The following is a 19,440-nucleotide window of genomic DNA, read 5'->3' as shown; positions in this document are numbered from 1 at the left end:
GATAGCTAGATCACCTTTTCCAATATTGAGGAAATAGAGTCAGCATCACTAAATCCTGTAATTAGTAAAAGAGGAGAGAGAACCAAAAACAAACTCCATCTAAAACTCTAAAGAAAATTATAAGGCAAAAAGTAAGCAAAAAATGTTACCCAAGACAGTGTATTAAGATGGAGGGTAGCATGCAGTATGACAGTTCTGGGATTTCAGTGGTAGCTGTGTTAGTCTGTATCAGCAAAAAAACCAAGGAGTCCTGTGGCATCTTAGAGGCTAACAAATTTATTTGGGCATAAGCTTTCGTGGGCTATAACCCACTTCATCAGATGTATGAAGTAAAAAATACAAGAGCAGGTATAAATACATGAAAGGATGGGGATGCTTTACCAAGCGTTAGGCCAGTCTAATGAGATGAATCAATTAACAGCAGGATACCAAGGGAGGAAAAATAACTTTTGAAGTGGTAAGAGAGTGGCCCATTACAGACAGTTGACAAGAAGGTGTGAGTAACAGTAGGGAGAAAGTAGTATTGGGGAAATTAAGTTTAGGTTTTGTAATGACCCAACCACTCCCAGTCTTTATTCAGGCCTAATCTGATGGTGTCCAGTTTGCAAATTAATTCCAGTTCTGCAGCTTCATGTTGGAGTCTGGTTTTGAAGTTTTTTTGTTGAAGAATTGCCACTGTGAGGTCTGTTACTGAGTCACCAGAGAGACTAAAGTGTTCTCCTACTGGTTTTTGAATGTTATGATTCCTGGTGAGGTTTGTTTTCCTACAGTCAGGTCTCTACTAACTCTAGCTCTTTAATCAAAGATTGAAGAGTTTCTAAATCCTCTTTATGATCAAGCTCATTAAGGAAAGATCTTGGATCAACATTTAAGAGACAGTTAAAATCCCTTTCCCAAACTGATGTTATTTAACCAAGGTATAATTAAATGTAAGGGAAAAAACTAGGTTAATGCAACATTAAGCTTGCAGAGTTAGAAACATACAAGTGAAGGCTCCTAGGCTAGAGCAATATTACTTGGCCATGTGGCATATATGTAGTACACACCCTGTTTCTTTTGCTTACGTTCATTATTTTAGGTTGTTAAAATCATAGTCAAAGCAAGGGCCTGATTTTCCCCTACTCTATGCCTTTGAGCAGTGATTTTACATCCATGCAAAGTGAGTATAATCCAAATCAGTGTGATAGCAAGTTTACACTAGTGTTGCCTGGGTGTAAGTGACTGCACAAGGCAGTGGAGAAGCAAGCCCTCCTTAGGGTTGCCAGTTTTGGTTGGACGTATTCCTGGAGGTTCATCACATGATATAATCTTTAATTAAAGATTAATCTTTAATTCCTGGAGACTCCAGGCCAATTGGCAGCCCCACTCCAGGGGTCGGTTGTGCAATGTGCGGGAGTTCATGTTTCATTAACTCTTGCCTTGCCTGTCTTTTTGTAAATGTTAACCATGCAACCTTAACACTGCATGAAGAGCTTTTATCTTTTTTTTTTAATTTAGAAGAAAAACAAAACAAACTGCTTGCCCTGAATAATGTAGCATTTGTGCAGTCCCAGTTACATTTTGAAGATCACACTTTATTGTGGTAGGCTGAGCTGCAGAAATGAGCTATTCTACTTCCCCTTGAGGTGAATGGAGTGGAGGAGGGGCAGGTCTTTGCCAGTGTTGCTTGTTATTTGCCTTATAACAGCATGCTAGAGGTACCAGCTGAGTGTGGGGCAGCACTGTGATAGGCACTAGATCCACAGAGTGAGAGATGGCCCCTACCCTAAAAGGCTTATACCCAGAGGAAGGGTCATTACCCTCTTATAGATGGGGAACCAGGACACAGAGATTAAGTGACTTGCCCCAAGTCACACAGGAAGCCTGTAGCAAATCCAGAAATTGAACCCAGGTCTGCAGGTAAGTGTAGCACCGTAACCACAAAACTATCCTTTCCCAAGTGTTTGGCTGCAGGCAGTTTTCTCCCAAGGTGGGTTAATAACATAGAGAAGCAACCCATCTGTTTACATTTTGATGGCGCTATCTTGGCAACAGAAAGAGAGAAAAAAGTACAATTTTTTTGCAGTTTTTTTTTAATGAAAGTCTAGAATTTTCGAAATGCAACAAAAACTGGAGAGAGAGACAAATCTGCAGTTTTTTCACCTCCAGGATTTTCTGTTCCTGGCACTGAGGCAGTGATGTTTGGCGGAGGGCGGGGGGAGGTGTTGCTCTGCGTATGTCTCACTGGCCCTGGAGGGAAAAGTCTAAAAATAAAAATTGTGGGGGTGAAGTCTGAATGTCACTACAAACAGGCAGAATTCAGAAAAAAAAACCTTATTTTAAAGCAGCAAGGTGTAGCAGGTAGAAGGATGTGTTACTTCCCACGTCTTCCTAAAGGGAAATGCCTCTGATCTATCTAGGTGTTTATACTGCACTAACCAGTAGTGAATTTGAGCATTATAGCATTGTGATACCCAAACTCTGGCAAAGCACTGTGCATATTGAGGGTGTGTTCCAAACTACTCTAAAGCAAAAATAAGCAAAATACTTTTCCAGCATTTTCAGTTCTGTAACCCACCTATCATAAAGAACCACTGCAGGCCAATTGGTATGACAAACCATAGTGGAACTCATGCAATATTATAAGCATACCCAAAATAGACCCGGTGTGTGTACCCAGGGCTTCTGTCTGTGCAGTGCATTTCAACAAACACAATACCTAGTTCCACAAAAATAAATAGACTAAGAACTTGATTTTCTTTACAAAGCTGATCTTTATCCCTTTGGAATTACTTGACATTTGGAAGGTGTTTTCATTTTGCTTGGTTCAAAATGGACCCATTTTGTCAGGATGACTCTCACGATATTATTTAAAAGTGTTATCAAAATGTTTAATTTATGGGAAATGCAGTTTTCAGTAAACAAAGCATTTCAATAATCATTTTAATAAAAGTTTTGCTTTAAAAATAACAACCCCCCCCCCCCCTCCGCCGCAGCAAGAGTTGTCAATAGGTGGACTGTGGGCCAAATCCGCACTGTCAGACACTTTTGAACGGACTCCAAAATCTTTTTATTTATTATATTTTTTTTTCTGGAGTCTGAACCTTGACTATATCTTGATGAAGAAATTTGGACCTTAACAAAAAATAATTGACTACTCCTTCCCTACAGTTGGTTGGAACGTCACCAATGTTACATGAAAAATGTGGGTGTCAGAAAAGACTATTTCCTTCTTTTAATTGAAAAAAAAAAGTATCCAGAAAAATGTCAACTAGCACTGATCATGGCTATTGTGATGGCTTCAAGCCAAAGAAGAAAGAAAAGATCCAGTCCGAACAGAAACTGGCACAGTGTAAAAATAGTCTCTTTTAATTAAGCAGCCCTAGTTTCTCTATAGGTTGGGTCTTCTCTTTTTACTTTGTTACTCTTTTTTCTCTCATCTACTTACACATCCCCCTGCTCTTCTAGCATTCAGCCAGATAGAAAAGCATGCCTGGTAGTGGGAGGCAGTGCAGTGTCTTTCCCTCCATGGAGTCTTGTAGCCACATCATCTTGTCCCAGCAGCTTAGCTCAAAGGAAAGAAATGGAGGTCAGGTACGGAGGGCTTACAGTTGTCTTTGCCTTGGGATTTCTGATTTAAGTCCCTCTCCCTTCCAGTGACTAGATTCATGGATAAGTATATATATATATATACATGTACAGACGGAAGTCAGGCTCATTCTTCAGTTGCTCGGTTGCATCACCTGATGGCCAGACTCATGGGGAAGCACAGGGACTTTGTGGGGATGGGTGGGATGGAGTCATTCTTGTTTTAAGTGGTCTCATGAACACACCCTATTCCAGTGACCTGACTTAAGAAAAAGTGCACTTAGTAGTTATCTGGATGGAAGATACTTGATTCATTTCAAGGGCAAGGTCCGCTCTCCACCCTGCTGCTTGGGTGAATGTCCTGCTGATGCCAGAATATTTCAGAGGGCCATAGGACCAGAAGATACTTCCTGGGTCTTCAAGTCCAGTCCCCTGTTATTGGAGGCAACCCTATCATGTAGGTCCATCATTTATCAGGCTCCATCTTAAACCTACTTCAGTTGTTTGCCCCCAGTATTGCTACTGGAAGGCTTCAACTTCAGCCCCTGGCATTGGGGGCCAGATCCTCAACTGGTGTCAATCAGTGTAGTGCTATTGAAGCCCATGGAATTAGGCTCATTTACACCAGTGGAGGAGTTGGCCCAGGAGCTTTATTTTCCCAGTGGTCCAAGTCATAGCGGGACTGGAAGAGGTGCATCTTCTTTGTCCATGGTGCTTTTTAGCTGCCCTGGGAGTGTGTGTTTGCTGCCCAGGTGCTCAAGGAGCGATTATTAATAATAATAAATTAGCACCTAATTTAGGGCTTCTTCTCCTCAACACATTTTACAGGCATAAATCACGTAACACTCATAGTGCCTCCGGAGGCTTGCTAAGGTCCCCAGTAGCTGAGGTTATCTTCCGCATCCTCGCTTGGGAAAAAAAAGAATTCCCCTGTGTTAGCCACTTCCACTGATGCCCCAGCCCCCAGCAAGGACACAGAGAAGGTAAGTCAGAACAGCACACCAAGGATGTGACATTCTCTGCTAACGGGGGCAGTGGCTGCAGTGCGTATCTGCAGGGACTCGGGACCTTTCTGAGCACTGGGGATGTCATCCAGACATTTGAGTTGGAGCTAAATCCCTGGAGAAGAGCCTGATGGGTGGCTTTAGAACCCATTAGCTCCAAGTCTTCGGGTCTGCAGGCCAGGGCTATGAGAGATTGGGGCCATTGTTCCTGTTTCATACTTGGGCTTCAAGCTTTTTCTGTACAGAGCAGAGGACTTTCCTCCTGCCTGTTGCTGATGCTGTAGATACAACCATCTCTGGCCAGTTCATAGAGCACATTTTACATACACTGCTGATCCCAAAGTTACAACTGTAGGGGAGAATACAAGAGGGGTTTGGACCAGCTTGTCAGTCATTTTCAGTCCCCTATCACTGACCAGCACATAACCAGGATAGGTAAAGCCCTGCCCACCAACGTAATGCCACACACATTATGGTGGAATGGGGCTAGTGTGAGTGGCTGCAGTGTCTCTGTGTGTCCAGCTGTTTGTTAGTTTGAATGTCACTACAAGCCTAGTCATTTTACCATTCACTAAAAAGCTGTTTTTGTGGTGTCAATTGACCTGGTACTCTTCCGTTTCATGGGATTCAGGTTTTCCAGTATAGTGCCAGCAGATGTGCTTATTATTATTGGCATTGTGAAAATGTCCAGGGACCCCCAATTAGGATCAGGGCCTAACAGTGCTAGGTGCGGTACAAACACATAGTAAAAGACAGTCATTGCTCTAAAGAAGTCACAATACAAAACTCAATGTCATGAATGTAAGAGAAAACCAAAGCTGTAATGGTGCTGTATTGTGAATAAATTAAGGCACTCAGCTGCAAAGTCAATAGGGGCACTGAGAGAAATTCAGAGGCCTAGGAGAAATGGAGAGGCTGGTAGAGGCGCACATAGAGCAACGCTTCAACAATCCTGCCACCAGGAGCTGGAATCAGGGAGAGGTCACCAGGGCTGACTGAAGGGGTGGTGTTCCTTTCCCCACCCTGCCTCCACAGATGGAGCACATTAACCCTCTTACACGCACTGGGAGCCTTCATCAGAAGATCCTTTATTAAACCTCTTTCAAACATATCACTCATCAACCTCACTGGCTTGCACTCCATAATGTTTTATGGAAATACGCTTATGAGTGTAAATATGATGTAACTAGAATATGCTTCATGCAAAAGGTCTCTTGTAAGGCATCATTACAAAGCTTATGATCTACTGAGTGTGGTCATCCTATTCATTTGCATGTATTATTTCTATGTCTGGAGTTAGGAGAATAAGATATAAACTTGTATTCCTAATGTAAACATATTAAGTGGAAGCCATTAAGGGAGCTTCAGAATCAATGAACTGTGAATGGGTTTGTTTACCTGCAAGTCTTCCTGTGTACTTGTCGGCCAGCTCCTAGGTGATGAAGAAGGAGGTCTTACAGTGACACGTGCTCATGTCACCTGGTACTGGAATCCATCTTAAACCTGGTGCTTTTCCATTTAGAAGGAGGGGTGGGGACCCAGAGAGACAAAAGATTCCCGCTGTGTGCCAAAGCTATAAAAGGGGGTGGAACAGAACAAAGGGCCCAGTCATGAGAAAGCCCTGGCTTTTCACCTAAGACGCCTGCTGGAACTAACAAGAACTGTACCGGGGAAAGGATTGGGCCCAGACTAGGAAGGAGTCTAGTCTGTGAAAGAAGCTTATTGGAACATCTCTGAGGGTGAGATTTTACCTGTAAACAGTTTCTTAATGTATTAGGCTTAGACTTGCGTGTTTTTGCTTTATTTTGCTTGGTGACTTACTTTGTTCTGTCTGTTATTATTTGAAACCACTTAAATCCTACTTTTTATACTTAATAAAATCACTTTTGTTTATTATTGAACCCAGAGTAAGTGATTAATACCTGTGCATAACACCTGGGTCTGTGTTGCAGCAGGCTAGCGTGTCTGGCTCAACAAGGCAGGGTTCTGGAGTCCCAAGCTGGCAGGGAAAATGGGCTCAGAGGTAATCTCAGCATGTCAGGTGACAGTCCCAAGGGGGTCTCTGTGACCGAAACCGTCACAACTTTATTAAACCTCTTTCAAACATACAACTCATCAATCTCACTGGCTCCCTAATCACAAGCTTCCTTTTGGTCACATGACCATTCTTCACATCTGGGATGGCTATGCAGATGGTATCCCACTTATGGTGCCAGGGCTCCTGGCAGGCAGGGCTGAGAGCCAGGAGGATAGTTGGCTGAGTCTCCAACTCACCGACTCCTTTCTCTCATCTGGACCTTCTCAACAAGCACAGGCACTGACTGTCCCAGTCAGACCAACTCCCCACCATGAATTCCAGCAGAAGTTACTACAGAGAATTGTTTCCCGGGTATCTGCCTGGTGGGTCTTGCCCACATGCTCAGGGTCTAACTGATCACCAGATTTGGGTTTGGGAAGGAATTTACCTCCAGGTCAGATTGGCAGAGACTGTGGGGGGTTTTCACCTTCCTCTGCACCATGGGGCAGGGTCACTTGCAGGTTTAAACTAGTGAAAATGGTGAATTCTCTGAACTTGAAGTCTTTAAGCCATGATTTGAAGACTTCAGTAGCTCAGTCAGAGGTGAGGGGTCTATTACAGGAGTAGGTGAGTTTCTGTGGCCTGCAATGTGCAGGAGGTCAGACTCAATGATCAAGATGGTCCCTTCTGACCTTAAAGTCTATGAGGAGATAGCTAATCTCCCCTTTCCCTCCTGAGAGGGTTTATTGTGTAATGTAAATTGATGGTGCTAAAGAATTGTTTTATAATAATTTAGGCTCAAAAACATTGCTTAAGCCTCATTGACTTGAATGAGAGCCCAGGTTTAATGTTAAGCACCCTTCCTGAATAAGGATGTATTCCTGAACTGGGACCATTCGTATGTGCTCTATAAATATCTCTGCCAACAGGATCCTAGAGAGAACACAAGCACCCTGTGGGTGCCCATTGCACATTAACAGCTGGAAGTGCTAGTGATGTAACAAGTGATTCACTTTGACTCACGTGGGATTTTTAATAAGGCTGTGAGAGCAACAAGGATGGGCGTTCTTCCTTTACCATGTGGGCCGGGCAATTTACACACACACACAAACACACACACACACACACATGGCCTAGGGAGCAGGGGGGAAGCAAGCAGTGTTCGCCCAGGGAGCACAGCTGTGCAGAAGATGCCATACAGTCACATTGGATTTTCTCTTGTAGTGCTCTGGAGCAGCAAGACAATCTGGGACGCTCACACCCCATGCCTGGCTCCATGCCAGTGAGGCGGACTGCTGCCTTACTTACCGTTTGAGAGCAGGGTACGATCGTTTCAGGCCCATGATCTTGAAACCTTTGATTTACAAAATAAGTTCTGAATTCGAATGAACAGTAGCTCTCCTGAGGGGACGTAGAGAAGGAACCAGCCATTCCATGCCTTGATTAACCTTTTCCCCTTATTCCCAGGATGCACTACGTATTTGAGGTCATGATGGCTTTAGCCTTCTGCTAGAGTTTCCTTCGGGTTACTGCAAAAAAGCTGACGAGCCACGGCCTAAGCCTGTATGCCTGTGAGCAAGTGTGGGTTTTCAAAAGCCGGCACAGCATGGCTTTGTGATCAGCTATTGCTACCTATGGGCATAAAGGACTGGCAGCAGGGGCAGGAGGAGTGCATGGGAGGATTTTATCCATACATCATGAAGGTGGAAGAAAGGATGGCCAGTAGTTAGAGCACTAGCCTGGAAACCTGAGATCACTTCCCTTCTCAGCTACAGGCTTCCTGTGTGACCTTGGCCAAGTCACTTAGTCTTTCTGGACCTCAGCTGTGAAATGCAGATAACAGGAGTGCCCTGCCTCACAGGGGTGTTGTGAGGCTAAACCTACCAAAGATGATGAGATGCTTAGGTACCTTGATAATGGGAGACATATAGTTACCATTAGATGGATTTAAAATAATGGTAACAGTTCATAAGTGCCAAAATTAAGATGCCCAGTACAACATCAGTTCCAATCCCTTAGGTATATGTATTATGATGTGGCCTTTAATTACGTAACACACAACATCCCCCTCTACCCCCCCTGCTTCTCCCACAGGACCTCTGGGGATAAGTACGTACACAGCAAGTACACCTGTGGTAAAGTCAGGCTAAGAGGACTGGTGTCCAACCTGCCTTTGCATTTGGATCTCCTTCTTGGTATTTTAGGGGTGAGAGGCTGGAATTCTTGGAAACTGAAAGAAAGTGCACTTTCGGTTCTTAATTACAATGAATGTAGTGGTGTATTGTACGGTCCTGCCTTTAGAGTTGCCAACTTTCTAACCACACAAACCCAAACGCTCCATGCCCTGCCCCTTCCCTGAGGCCCCACCCCATCTCTGAGACCCCACCCCACTCCCTCCATCTCCCCTCCCTCCATTGCTCACTCTCCCCCACCCTCACTCGCTTTCACTGGCTCCCTGCTTGCCCTGGCCCCACACCGCTCTCAGAAGCGGCCGGCACATCCCTGTACCCCCTGGGAGAGCCAGGGGGGGCCGTGTGCTACCCCTCCCTGCAGGCACGTGGCCAACGGGAGCTGTGGACTCGGCTCTCAGGGCAGGGGCAGAGTGTGGAGACCCCCTGTTTGCCCCACAGGGTCCTCAGGGACATGCCGGCCACTTCTGGGAGTGGCGCAGAGCCAGGGAGCGTGCCTTAGCCCTGCTTCACTGCCAGTCTTTTAATGGCCTAACATTTCCCAGTTTGGCTTCAGTAGCCTCCGGGAGATAGAGCCTGATTCTGGGAGACTCCCAGCCAAACTGGGAGGGTGGGCAACCCTACCTGCCTTGAATGCAGGGCACTGGACTCAATGACCTCTCAAGGTCACTTCCAGTCCTACACTTCTATGATTCTGTGATAAAAAAAAATCCAGTGTTTTTATTTCTATGGCTGTTGCTAAGATCCACATGTCCATCAGGATTATTAAATCACTAGAAGTATATAATGCAAGGCTTAAAGCTACAAGGAGTTTTGCCATTGACTTGATTGGTAAGGACTTGACTTTTCTCCCATGGATAGGCCATTTTCCCACTCTGATGATATCTTTCTGCTCCAACTGACTTCAATGTGAACATCAGCTGCACAGGTGAAGGCAGAATATGCTCCACAAGTCTAATTGAATTTTAACAGTGTGCTCTGAAAGAGAAAAACCAGAAGAGAAAGCACTGATGGGATGGGTCTGTCCCTTTAAGGAACATTTTTCTGTTTTCAACATCTCATCCCTTCAATGCCCTGAAGTCACTTCCAGCCTCAGCTTTCCTTTAAAAAACAAACCAAAAAAAAACTCCCACCAAAAATAAATAAATAAAACAATAAAACCACACACACACACACACACACACACACACACACAAAACCCAGTTTCTCATATTTTCAAAAATTACAACAATAAAAACAAATTAAATCTTAAACAAGCAAGATAGATAATCAATCTTACACTGCCTTACATGGAGAATGAAAACATCTCAGGATTTAAAAAGAATTATCTACAGCAGGGGTTGGCAACCTTTCAGAAGTGGTGTGCTGAGTCTTCATTTATTCACTCTAATTTAAGGTTTCGCGTGCCAGTAATACATTTTAACATTTTTAGAAGGTCTCTTTCTATAAGTCTATAATATATAACTAAACTATTGTTGTATGTAAAGTAAATAAGGTTTTTAAAATGTTTAAGAAGCTTCATTTAAAATTAAATTAAAATGCAGAGCCCCCGGACCAATGGCCAGAACCCAGGCAGTGTGAATACCACTGAAAATCAGCTCATATGCTGCCTTTGGCACATGTGCCTTAGGTTGCCTACCCCTGAGCTACACCCTGTGGCACTCCCCTTTTGGAAGCTTCAGCAGGCCAGGGACCACCCGACCATGAGGCTCTGTTGGAGCTGTGCTGCTCAGGATTGCTGAGGGTAGCGGGATGGGGACCCTGTTTGATATGTATGAGTGTTGCCTTAACCCCTAGCAGTCTCACCAAAGGTCAGGGCCCTCATGTGATAAGTATTATATAAAAACACACACAGTCCCTGCCCCCAAAGAGCTTCCAGGCTAAGTAGAGAAGAAAAAGGAAGTATGCCCTCCATTTTACAGATTGGAAATGGAGGCACAGGGGGTGATTGGCATAGCTTGGGTCACACAAGGAGTCTGTGGCAGAACCGGGAAGTGAGCCCTGATCTCCCAAATTATAGTCTGGCGCCTTAACCGGAAAGCCAACCTTCTTCTGAATCAGAGGCCCTGCACTTCATGTAGATAGCTCTGGCCTCCAGTCGATTCCTGAGATCTGTGGGATTCCCCCAAATGGAACAAGTGAGGGGGTGGACAGGGGCAAGTCCCACATTCCAATGGAATGATTTCATGAAAACTCCTCAAGGTCAACCTCAGAGGCCCCTGCCCTCCCAGATCCCTTCCTCTCTCCCTCTCGAGATCAGCATGGTCCAGAGGATAGGGCACAGAGAGGAAATCAGTAGGTCTAGGGTCCAGGGGCGGCTCCAGGCACCAGCACGCCAAGTGTGTGCCTGGGGGCGGCAAGAATATATATACCCTAAATCAAACCAGGACCATGTACCAAGGAGAAAATCTCTGCCACTGTGTAACCTTGAACAAAGCACTTCACCTCTCACACACTTTGGCTTGTCTGTTTAGACCAGGGGTCGGCAACCTTTCAGAAGTGGTGTGCCAAGTCGTCATTTATTCACTCTAATTTAAAGTTTCGTGTGCCAACGCTTTTGGCATGCATGCCATAGGTTGCCTACCCCTGGTTTAGAATATAAGCTCTCTGGAGCAGGTGCTCTCTTACTAGGTCTTTGTACAATATCTAGCATAATCTTTCTTCCCTCCACAATGTCGGTTGGGGCCTTGCAGTGCTCCTGCAATGCAAATAATAAATTGTCTTGCAAGAAGTGCAATGGGCTTTTTAATGACTGCATGTGGTCAGGACTTCAGTTCTGCATTTGAGAAATGAATTTGCTAAGTTCAGCCAGTGAAAGGAGAGTTCATCTGTAGTTCAGGCATGCATGGTTGTGTAGCTGAGCAATGACAAACTAACTTTCCGGCACTGATACTTCAATCAGAAAAGATAAAGAGCATCAGTGAATTTCTTCATTCTCTTATTTGTTAGATCTGGTTGACTAGATGAAAAACACCTGGAATGTTGTTGCTTTGCACATCTGGATCGCTTTATACAGCTGGGTTGCTTTACACAGCTGGGTTGCTTTACATATTCATTGTACAATAATTTGGGTCATGTGCTTCATTCTGGGCATATAATTACAAGTAAACAAGACTTGGGGTGATGCTCTGGAACTACTCCATATGAAGCCAGCCAGGACTCTGGGGGAGCATGCCTCCTCTCTCTGAACATACTGTCTCCAGGGCAAGAAGCTTACACAGCTTCGACCTTCCTGGGACTGACCTCAGAGCATTCAGCATCCCCTTCCACACCGTGCGTTTCTCGCAGCGAGCCAGAGTTCCAAAGTCCAGATGATTCCCAAAGGTCATGGTGCACAGATGGGGAGTTGTTGCATAAGGGCCGTTTCTAAAATAAACTTTCCTATACCACATACATTTTCACAGAAGCCTCACAGCCTTATTAGTTTCATCATTCCTTGTACAAATTTCAAACCAGCACATAAAGTGGGTTTCTTGCGTATGTCACTAAACTCTGATCTGTGTGGTTATGGCCCTAGACTGGGACTCAGGAAATCGGGGTTCACTTCCTGGCTCTGCCACAGCCTTACTATGTGACCTTGAGTAAGTCACTCAGGATATGTCTACTACACAGCAGCTGGGAGGTGTAATTCCCAGCTTGAAGAAACATACACATGCTGGCTCTGCTCAAGCTAGGCACTAACAATAGCAGTGTGGCTGCAGCAGCATGGGTGGCAGCTCAAGCTAGCTGCCCGAGGGCATGTCTACACTGGAATTAGACACCCGCGGCTGGCCCATGCCAGCCGACCTGGGCTCACAAGGCTTGGGCTGCAGGGCTGTTTCACTGCAGTGTAGACTTCTGGGCTTGGGCTGCAGCCTGAGCTCTGGGACCCTCCCACCTCGCAGGGTCCTAGAGCCGGTGCTCCTGCCCAAGCCCAGAAGTCTACACTGCAATGAAACAGCCCCATGAGCCCAAGTCAGCTGGCACAAGCCAACCATGGGTTTTTCCTTGCAGTGTAAGCATACCCGCAGAACAATCCCACTTGAGTCTCTGGGCATGTACTTGAGCAGCTAACCCAAGCTGCTGCCTGTGCTGCCATGGCCACTTGGCTATTTTTAGGTGCTAGCTGGAGCAGAGATGCACGTGTATATTTACCCGAGCTGGGAATCACACTACCCAGCTGTCATGTAGACCTATCCTTAGGGTACATATGTCTACACTTTCGGCTGCGGGTGTCACTCCCAGCATGAGGAGACATAGCCTCACTAGCTGTGATCAAACTAGTGCACTAAAAGTAGTGTAGCTGTGGTGAGCAAGTGGTAGGAGGAGCTAGTTGTCCAAACAGCCCTTTGTACTGGCTTAAGAACAGATTTAAAATTATAATTGTGCAATATTCTTGTGTAGACAAGACTAGAGCTGGTCAAGAGTTTTCCAACGGAACAATTTCCCGTTGGAAAATGCTGATTTGATGTAAACAAAATGTTTTGCAGAAACACATCAATTTGATATTCTTGTCATATATTTGTATTAAAGTGCTTCATTTTGACTTTTATAATTATGTAATATAGAAAAGTCAAAAGGAAGCACTTCAACCTTACAGAAACGAAAACATTTGGAAATTTTGTTTTGTGGGAAGTTTTGGCTGTCATCTGATCCAGGATGAAAGGAAATTTCCAATGGCAGAATTTCCTGTGGAATGGAAATACCCAAATTTCAACCAGCTCTGAAGAAAACCTTTAATTAAAAAAAAAAAAAAAAGAAGAAGAAGCTGAGAGTCTCTTGTTTATCACAGTATCAGAGGGGTAGCCGTGTTAGTCTGGATCTGTAAAAGCAGCAAAGAGTCTTGTGGCACCTTATAGACTAACAGACATTTGGGAGTGTAGCGAGTCGGTGTGGCTCCCCTCCTGCCCAGCAGAGGGCGCCCCCCCCCAGAAGCCCAGCTGGGCTGAGCCACCACTTCCTGTCCCCGCCCCCCGGAAGTCAAGGGGTGGGACAGGAAGTAGAAAAGGAGAACGCCAGAGCTCAGTCAGGAGCCAGCCACCGCCGCGAGCAGACGTGCCGGCGGGAGCTCCCGACTGGGAACCCTCCAGGACCCGAGGCGGCGATCCGGACTGGCCCCCACTGCCCCGCGCCCGGTACGAAGAGGAACCTGCGGAACTTCCCCGGAATCGGGACCCAGAGCAGCCGTCAGGACTTCCTCCCTCCCGGTACGAGGAGGAGCCGCCGCCGCCGCTTCCGCCCTGCTGTTACCCGGAGGAGCCATCAGAGGCCGCCGGACCGGACTTACAGCAGGAGTTGCCGGACCTGCCCCCAAGCCCTGGTCCCGAGGAGCCCATGCAGATGGACTGGCCCGACCTCCCGGCGACCGAGGAGCAGGTACCCACGGAGGGGGAGATGGACTGTAGCCCGGGGATAGCCGACCCCTGTCAGGCTATAGGCACCGAGGTGCCCATGTCGGTGTGTTTCGGTCAGGACCCCACTGACCAGCGGCCGTGCTAGCTGCTAATAGGGCCCCGGGCTGGGACACAGTGGAGTGGGTGGGCCTGTGTCCCCCCTGCCACCCCACTCACGGGTGGCAGTCTCCCCCTCACCCCAGCGCTCAGGCTTAGGCTTACCTGAACTGCTGCTCAGCCCTGCCTAAGGGTCTGAGCCCTCTGTGGATTGCTGCCCCGCCCTGAGCTAGGGCTGGGGCTTTACAGACCGAACCGCTGCTCAGCCCTGCCTAAGGGTCTGAGCCCTCTGTGTGTTGCTGCCCCGCCCTGAGCTAGGGCCTGGGCCTATAAACTGAACTGCTGCTCAGCCCTGCCTAAGGGTCTGAGCCCTCTGTGGGTTGCTGCCCCGCTCTGAGCTAGGGCTGGGGCTTTACAGACCGAACTGCTGCTCAGCCCTGCCTAAGGACCGAGCCCTGCCTCTTGTTACCGCCCCGCCCTGGACTAGGGCCTGGGCTTATAGACTCGAACTGAGCCCTGTGTTGGTTGCTGCCCGCCCTGAGCTAGGGCTTGGGCTCATAGACTTGAACTGCTGTTGCCCCGCCCTGACTGAGGGCCTGGGCTTCCACTAACTGACTGGGTGCCTTGTGTTCAGCCCCTGCCTGAGGGTCTGAACCTGTGAACCTTCTAATTGAGACTGATCGCTGTTGCCCAGCCCCCTGTTCCAGAGGGCCTAGGATTGAGACTGATTGCTGTTACCCCAGCCCCTGCTCCAGAGGGCCGGGGCCTATTGAGACTGGTTGCTGTTACCCAAGCCCCTGTTCCAGAGGGCCGGGGTTGATTAGGGCTGATTGCTGTTACCCAAGCCCCTGCCCCAGAGGGCCAGGGCTTATCTGAACTGTTGTTGCCCTGCCCTGCTCCAGAGGGCCAGGGCTTATCTGAACTGTTGTTGCCCTGCCCTGCTCCAGAGGGCCAGGGCTTATTCGAACTGCTGTTGCCCTGCCCTGCTCCAGGGGGCCAGGGCTTATCTGTGCTACTGTTGCCCAGCCCCTGCGCCAGAGGGCCTGGGCCTATTTGAACTGCTGTTGGCCAGCCCCTGCACCAGAGGGCCTGGCGGTCTAACGTTGTTCCCTGTGACTCCTAAAAGACCAGCAGAAGAAAAGAAGCGAGTCGGTGTGGCTCCCCTCCCGCCAGCCGGAGAGTTGAGCCCCGACCAACAGCTTACAGAGAGCATGAGCTTTTGTGCATGCATCTGACGAAGTGGGTATTCACCCACGAAAGCTCATGCTCCCAAACGTCTGTTCGTCTATAAGGTGCCACAAGACTCTTTGCTGCTTTGTTTATCACAAGATTCCAGAAGCTGGAGCTTTCAGGGAAAAAGACCAACCAAAACCCAGCCAAATATGGTGAGATTCTCGATAAAATCGTAAGGTCTGGCAACATTGCTACATCTCAGTCTCAGCATGGTAACCTCAGGCTCACAGAGAAAGCATGAGAATTAGTAGAAAATTATACATTAAAAGCAATATTAAAGGTCAGTTTTTAAAACGGACAATGGAGAAGGGTCCACCACAGACTCATTGTGGTGTGTGTGGCCAGTCAAACAGATTTCCCACTTCCCAGCCTCCTCAATGTTCTCCCCTGTATTTCAGAGCCACTCTGTGCTCAATTTTTTGGAAAACAGCTGCACTTCCTTGATATAAGATTGCCACCTAGTGGCCAGTTACAAAATTTCGCAGTGCAGCAATAAGCATGAGAACTAGCCAACAATGGCACCGTCCACAGGCAGTTGGGATTTATTCCTGTATCATCTGTTCCATGGATGGGAGCCAGCATTCATTACAGGCCATCATTACAGTAAATATGTCCACCTGTTTATTCACTTTGTTAGTGATGAGATTGGGGCTGTTACTAAACAAAAATTACTAAGATGATGAATTTCTACAGGCAATTATTCCACTGACAGAGTTAAAAATCAAAACTACTTCAATACATTAGGACACTCACTTGGGGTGTTGATGTTTCGGGGAACATTTCAATACTAAATCCCAGTGTCCCTTCCCCAAGGGTCACTTCATGGGCTTGATCCTGCAAGCTGTTCAGCGCTGCAGTCAATGGGTGCTGAAAATTTTGCTAGGTCAGGCCTCATGTGTCTCATATGTGATCCTCCCCCACATCCTGGGACAACGGTAAGAAATCAGTCACAGAAAGCTTTGCTTCCTTCCAACACTGAACAAGGGACACTATTAAAAACAAGAAAAGCTACTCAGTCTCTCTCCTCACTTCACTGTAGATCTTCGCTGTATATCTTTCCAGCACTCCTCTTGCCTGGATTCCTGCAACTGTTTTAAGAACTAGTGTTCATCTGTATCCTCACTATAGATTCATAGATTCTAGGACTGGAAGGGACCTCGAGAGGTCATTGAGTCCAGTCCCCTGCCCTCATGGCAGGACCAAATACTGTCTAGACCATCCCGGATAGACATTTATCTAACTTACTCCTAAATATCTCCAGAGATGGAGATTCCACAACCTCCCTAGGCAATTTATTCCAGTATTTAACCACCCTGACAGTTAGGAACTTTTTCCTAATGTCCAACCTAATGTCCAACCATCTCCATAGTAGATTCAGTACAAAATTCTGGGTCATGTTAAATCTGTGGTAGAGCAACATGTGGTATTTTCACAACTGAATAATTATCTAGAGAACAAAAAACTCTCTTTTAAACTCCACTTTTTTCTGATATACACCCATTACTGACAGTGTGATGAGATTCAATCCACTGTTGGAAAGAGCATGGGCTAAAACCTAAGAGACACAGAGCGTCTTCAAACGCCCTATGAAATAAGCCAGACTTACAGACACCCAGCCGCTCTCAGGATTCCGCTGCATCTGTTGTTTATCACCCACCAGAGCCATAAGCTTTTGGTCTGGTTTGGAAAGACTTACAAATTGTTAAGCAGTAACGTTCATACTGGAAATGTGCAAGAGGGCGCTACTCATGACACAATGTACAATGACGTAGGTTCACCATAGTGAAGGGAAAGCAAACACCAGTTTCCTTGGAAATGTCTGGCTCACCCCATACTGGCATGTTGACTTTAAGTGGTGGGAGAGTATCAGACCTAAGAATGTCATGTGGGGGAGGAGAGGCTAGATCATAAAGACTCAGGCCTTGGCTACACTGGCGCTTTACAGCGCTGCAACTTTCTCGCTCAGGGGTGTGAAAAAACACCCCCCTGAGTGCAGCAAGTTACAGCGCTGTAAAGCGTCAGTGTAAACAGTGCCCCAGCGCTGGGAGCGCGGCTCCCAGCACTGTAAGCTAATCCCCTCGAGGAGGTGGAGTACGTGCAGCGCTGGGAGAGCGCTGGGCGCCGCGACGACACTCTCACTTCAAAGCGCTCCCACGGCAGTGCTTTGGAGTTTCGAGTGTAGCCAAGCCCTCAGTGAATCCAGGGGAGAGGTGGATCACATGGAGAGAAAAGGAGGGAAGTATGGGTGCTCCTGGGGCTCAGGCAGTGAAAGACAGGGGAGTGAGGAATCAAGCAAGGAAGAGCCTGTACCTGGCCTGAAAGAGAAGGGAGTGAAGAACAGAGATGTTAGATTCTAAAGCCAGAAATCATGTAGTCTGATCTCAGGCCTGAGAGGTAACACCTGGCCTCAGCAGTGGATCCTCAGCTACAGGCACAGAGTTGCTCAAGGTGTGTTTTGGGTCTGCTTGAGTCACTCAGTGCTGCAGTGATGAGTCACTCAAGTTGGGGAGACTGGACTCTCCCTCACCACACTATACAGGGCACAAACAGATGAGTGCAGATGGACCTAAGTGAACCCGCGCTCACCAAATCCCATCTGAGCGACACCTGACAAAGGCCCCTGTTGGGCCCAAGGGTTTTGTTTTCCTACTAAGGGAACATGACCGCTCAGGGTTCTCAGACTTCCCCAGCGTCCAGGCCACACCCTAGAGAGACTGCTTTGTGAAATGCCTCCCCTCCCAACAGGATTGCACAGGCCACTTCCTCTCCTGTTTGCTGCCACACCACTGCCCCTTTGGCAAATACAGAAATTGCTTGCAGGGAAAAAGTGACATTAGGAATGTATTCAATGCATTGGAATTGTCTTGATTAAATTTAACAGCTGAAGGAGGAGCCAGTGGCAGTATCATGTGACCAGGTCGCGCTCTGCAGAGCACAGTTTGGGAATTTACAGGTTACAGGCCTCCACACAGGCTAAAGTGACAGATACTGAAATTCAATTCTGGAACTGACAGTGAGGCCAACATTTTGCCAGTAAAGTACAGCAGCGCCACGCCATCCTGGGGGAGCTCAGGGAGGGATTTGGGAGAAACAGACTCATCCTGGGCACCCCAGGGTGCTTTGGAAGCATACAGACATGGCACATCATGCTTGGTGGGGCAACATGCTCCCCTTATACACTCAGCCTGCTGTGCAGGCTAGTGAAGCGGGCCCGCAGCCCTGCTTCCATCCTGCCCCCTGAGTGCAGGGTCTGCAACTGTTCCTGGCTTTTGCACAGGCCATGTAATGGGGGACAGGGTGGAGAGGGAAGGCTCTTTGCACCCTCTTGTATAATGTCTGTGGTTTTTACAGAATTGATGGTTTTGTCTTACTGATGTTTTTGCTTTAGTAACTTTAGTTTAAGGGGAGTTATTTAAAAATTGTAGAGACAGGAGCAGGAATTGTAGCAGGAAACCCCTTGTAAATAGATTCTGCAATGGAACTATGCCGCATAGTGAGACTAGACTCCCAGAGTTGTCTCTCAGCTCATCGCCTGCAGTGTGTTCACTTGTACAATTTGGACACAAGCTGGCGCTCACCATTCCTTCACTGGAGTAGTATCAGGGAGGAGCTGTGCAAATGGAGTCTCCAATCCTCCTTTCTTGAAGATTACAAAGCAGCTCAGGTTCTCCCCACACGGTCTCCTTCCATTGCCCCAGCGACGTGGCCCTCACCTTCCTGTTTTGAAGTCAACACGTAGGGCTCATCTTCTGTGCACCAAGCCTGAATCCTAACTGAACCTTCCTAGCCAACTTAGAAACAATGCTTCTGTGGAGGGGCTCTGGAATGGGGGAGTCAGGGGACCATGGCCCCATCACTTTTTACCAGCCATAAGAGTGAGCGATGTGGGGGAGGGAAGGAAAGGAGTGAGCGGGGTTGGGGCCTCGGAGGAAGAGGCGGTGTGGGAGTGGGGTCTTGAGGGAAGAGGGAGCATAAGGGTGGGGGCTCAGGGAAAACGGGTG

The sequence above is a fragment of the Mauremys mutica genome, chromosome 1 (assembly GCF_020497125.1).
Source record: "Mauremys mutica isolate MM-2020 ecotype Southern chromosome 1, ASM2049712v1, whole genome shotgun sequence".
Lineage (NCBI taxonomy): Eukaryota > Metazoa > Chordata > Testudines > Geoemydidae > Mauremys > Mauremys mutica.
This window is presented reverse-complemented; position numbering follows the sequence as displayed.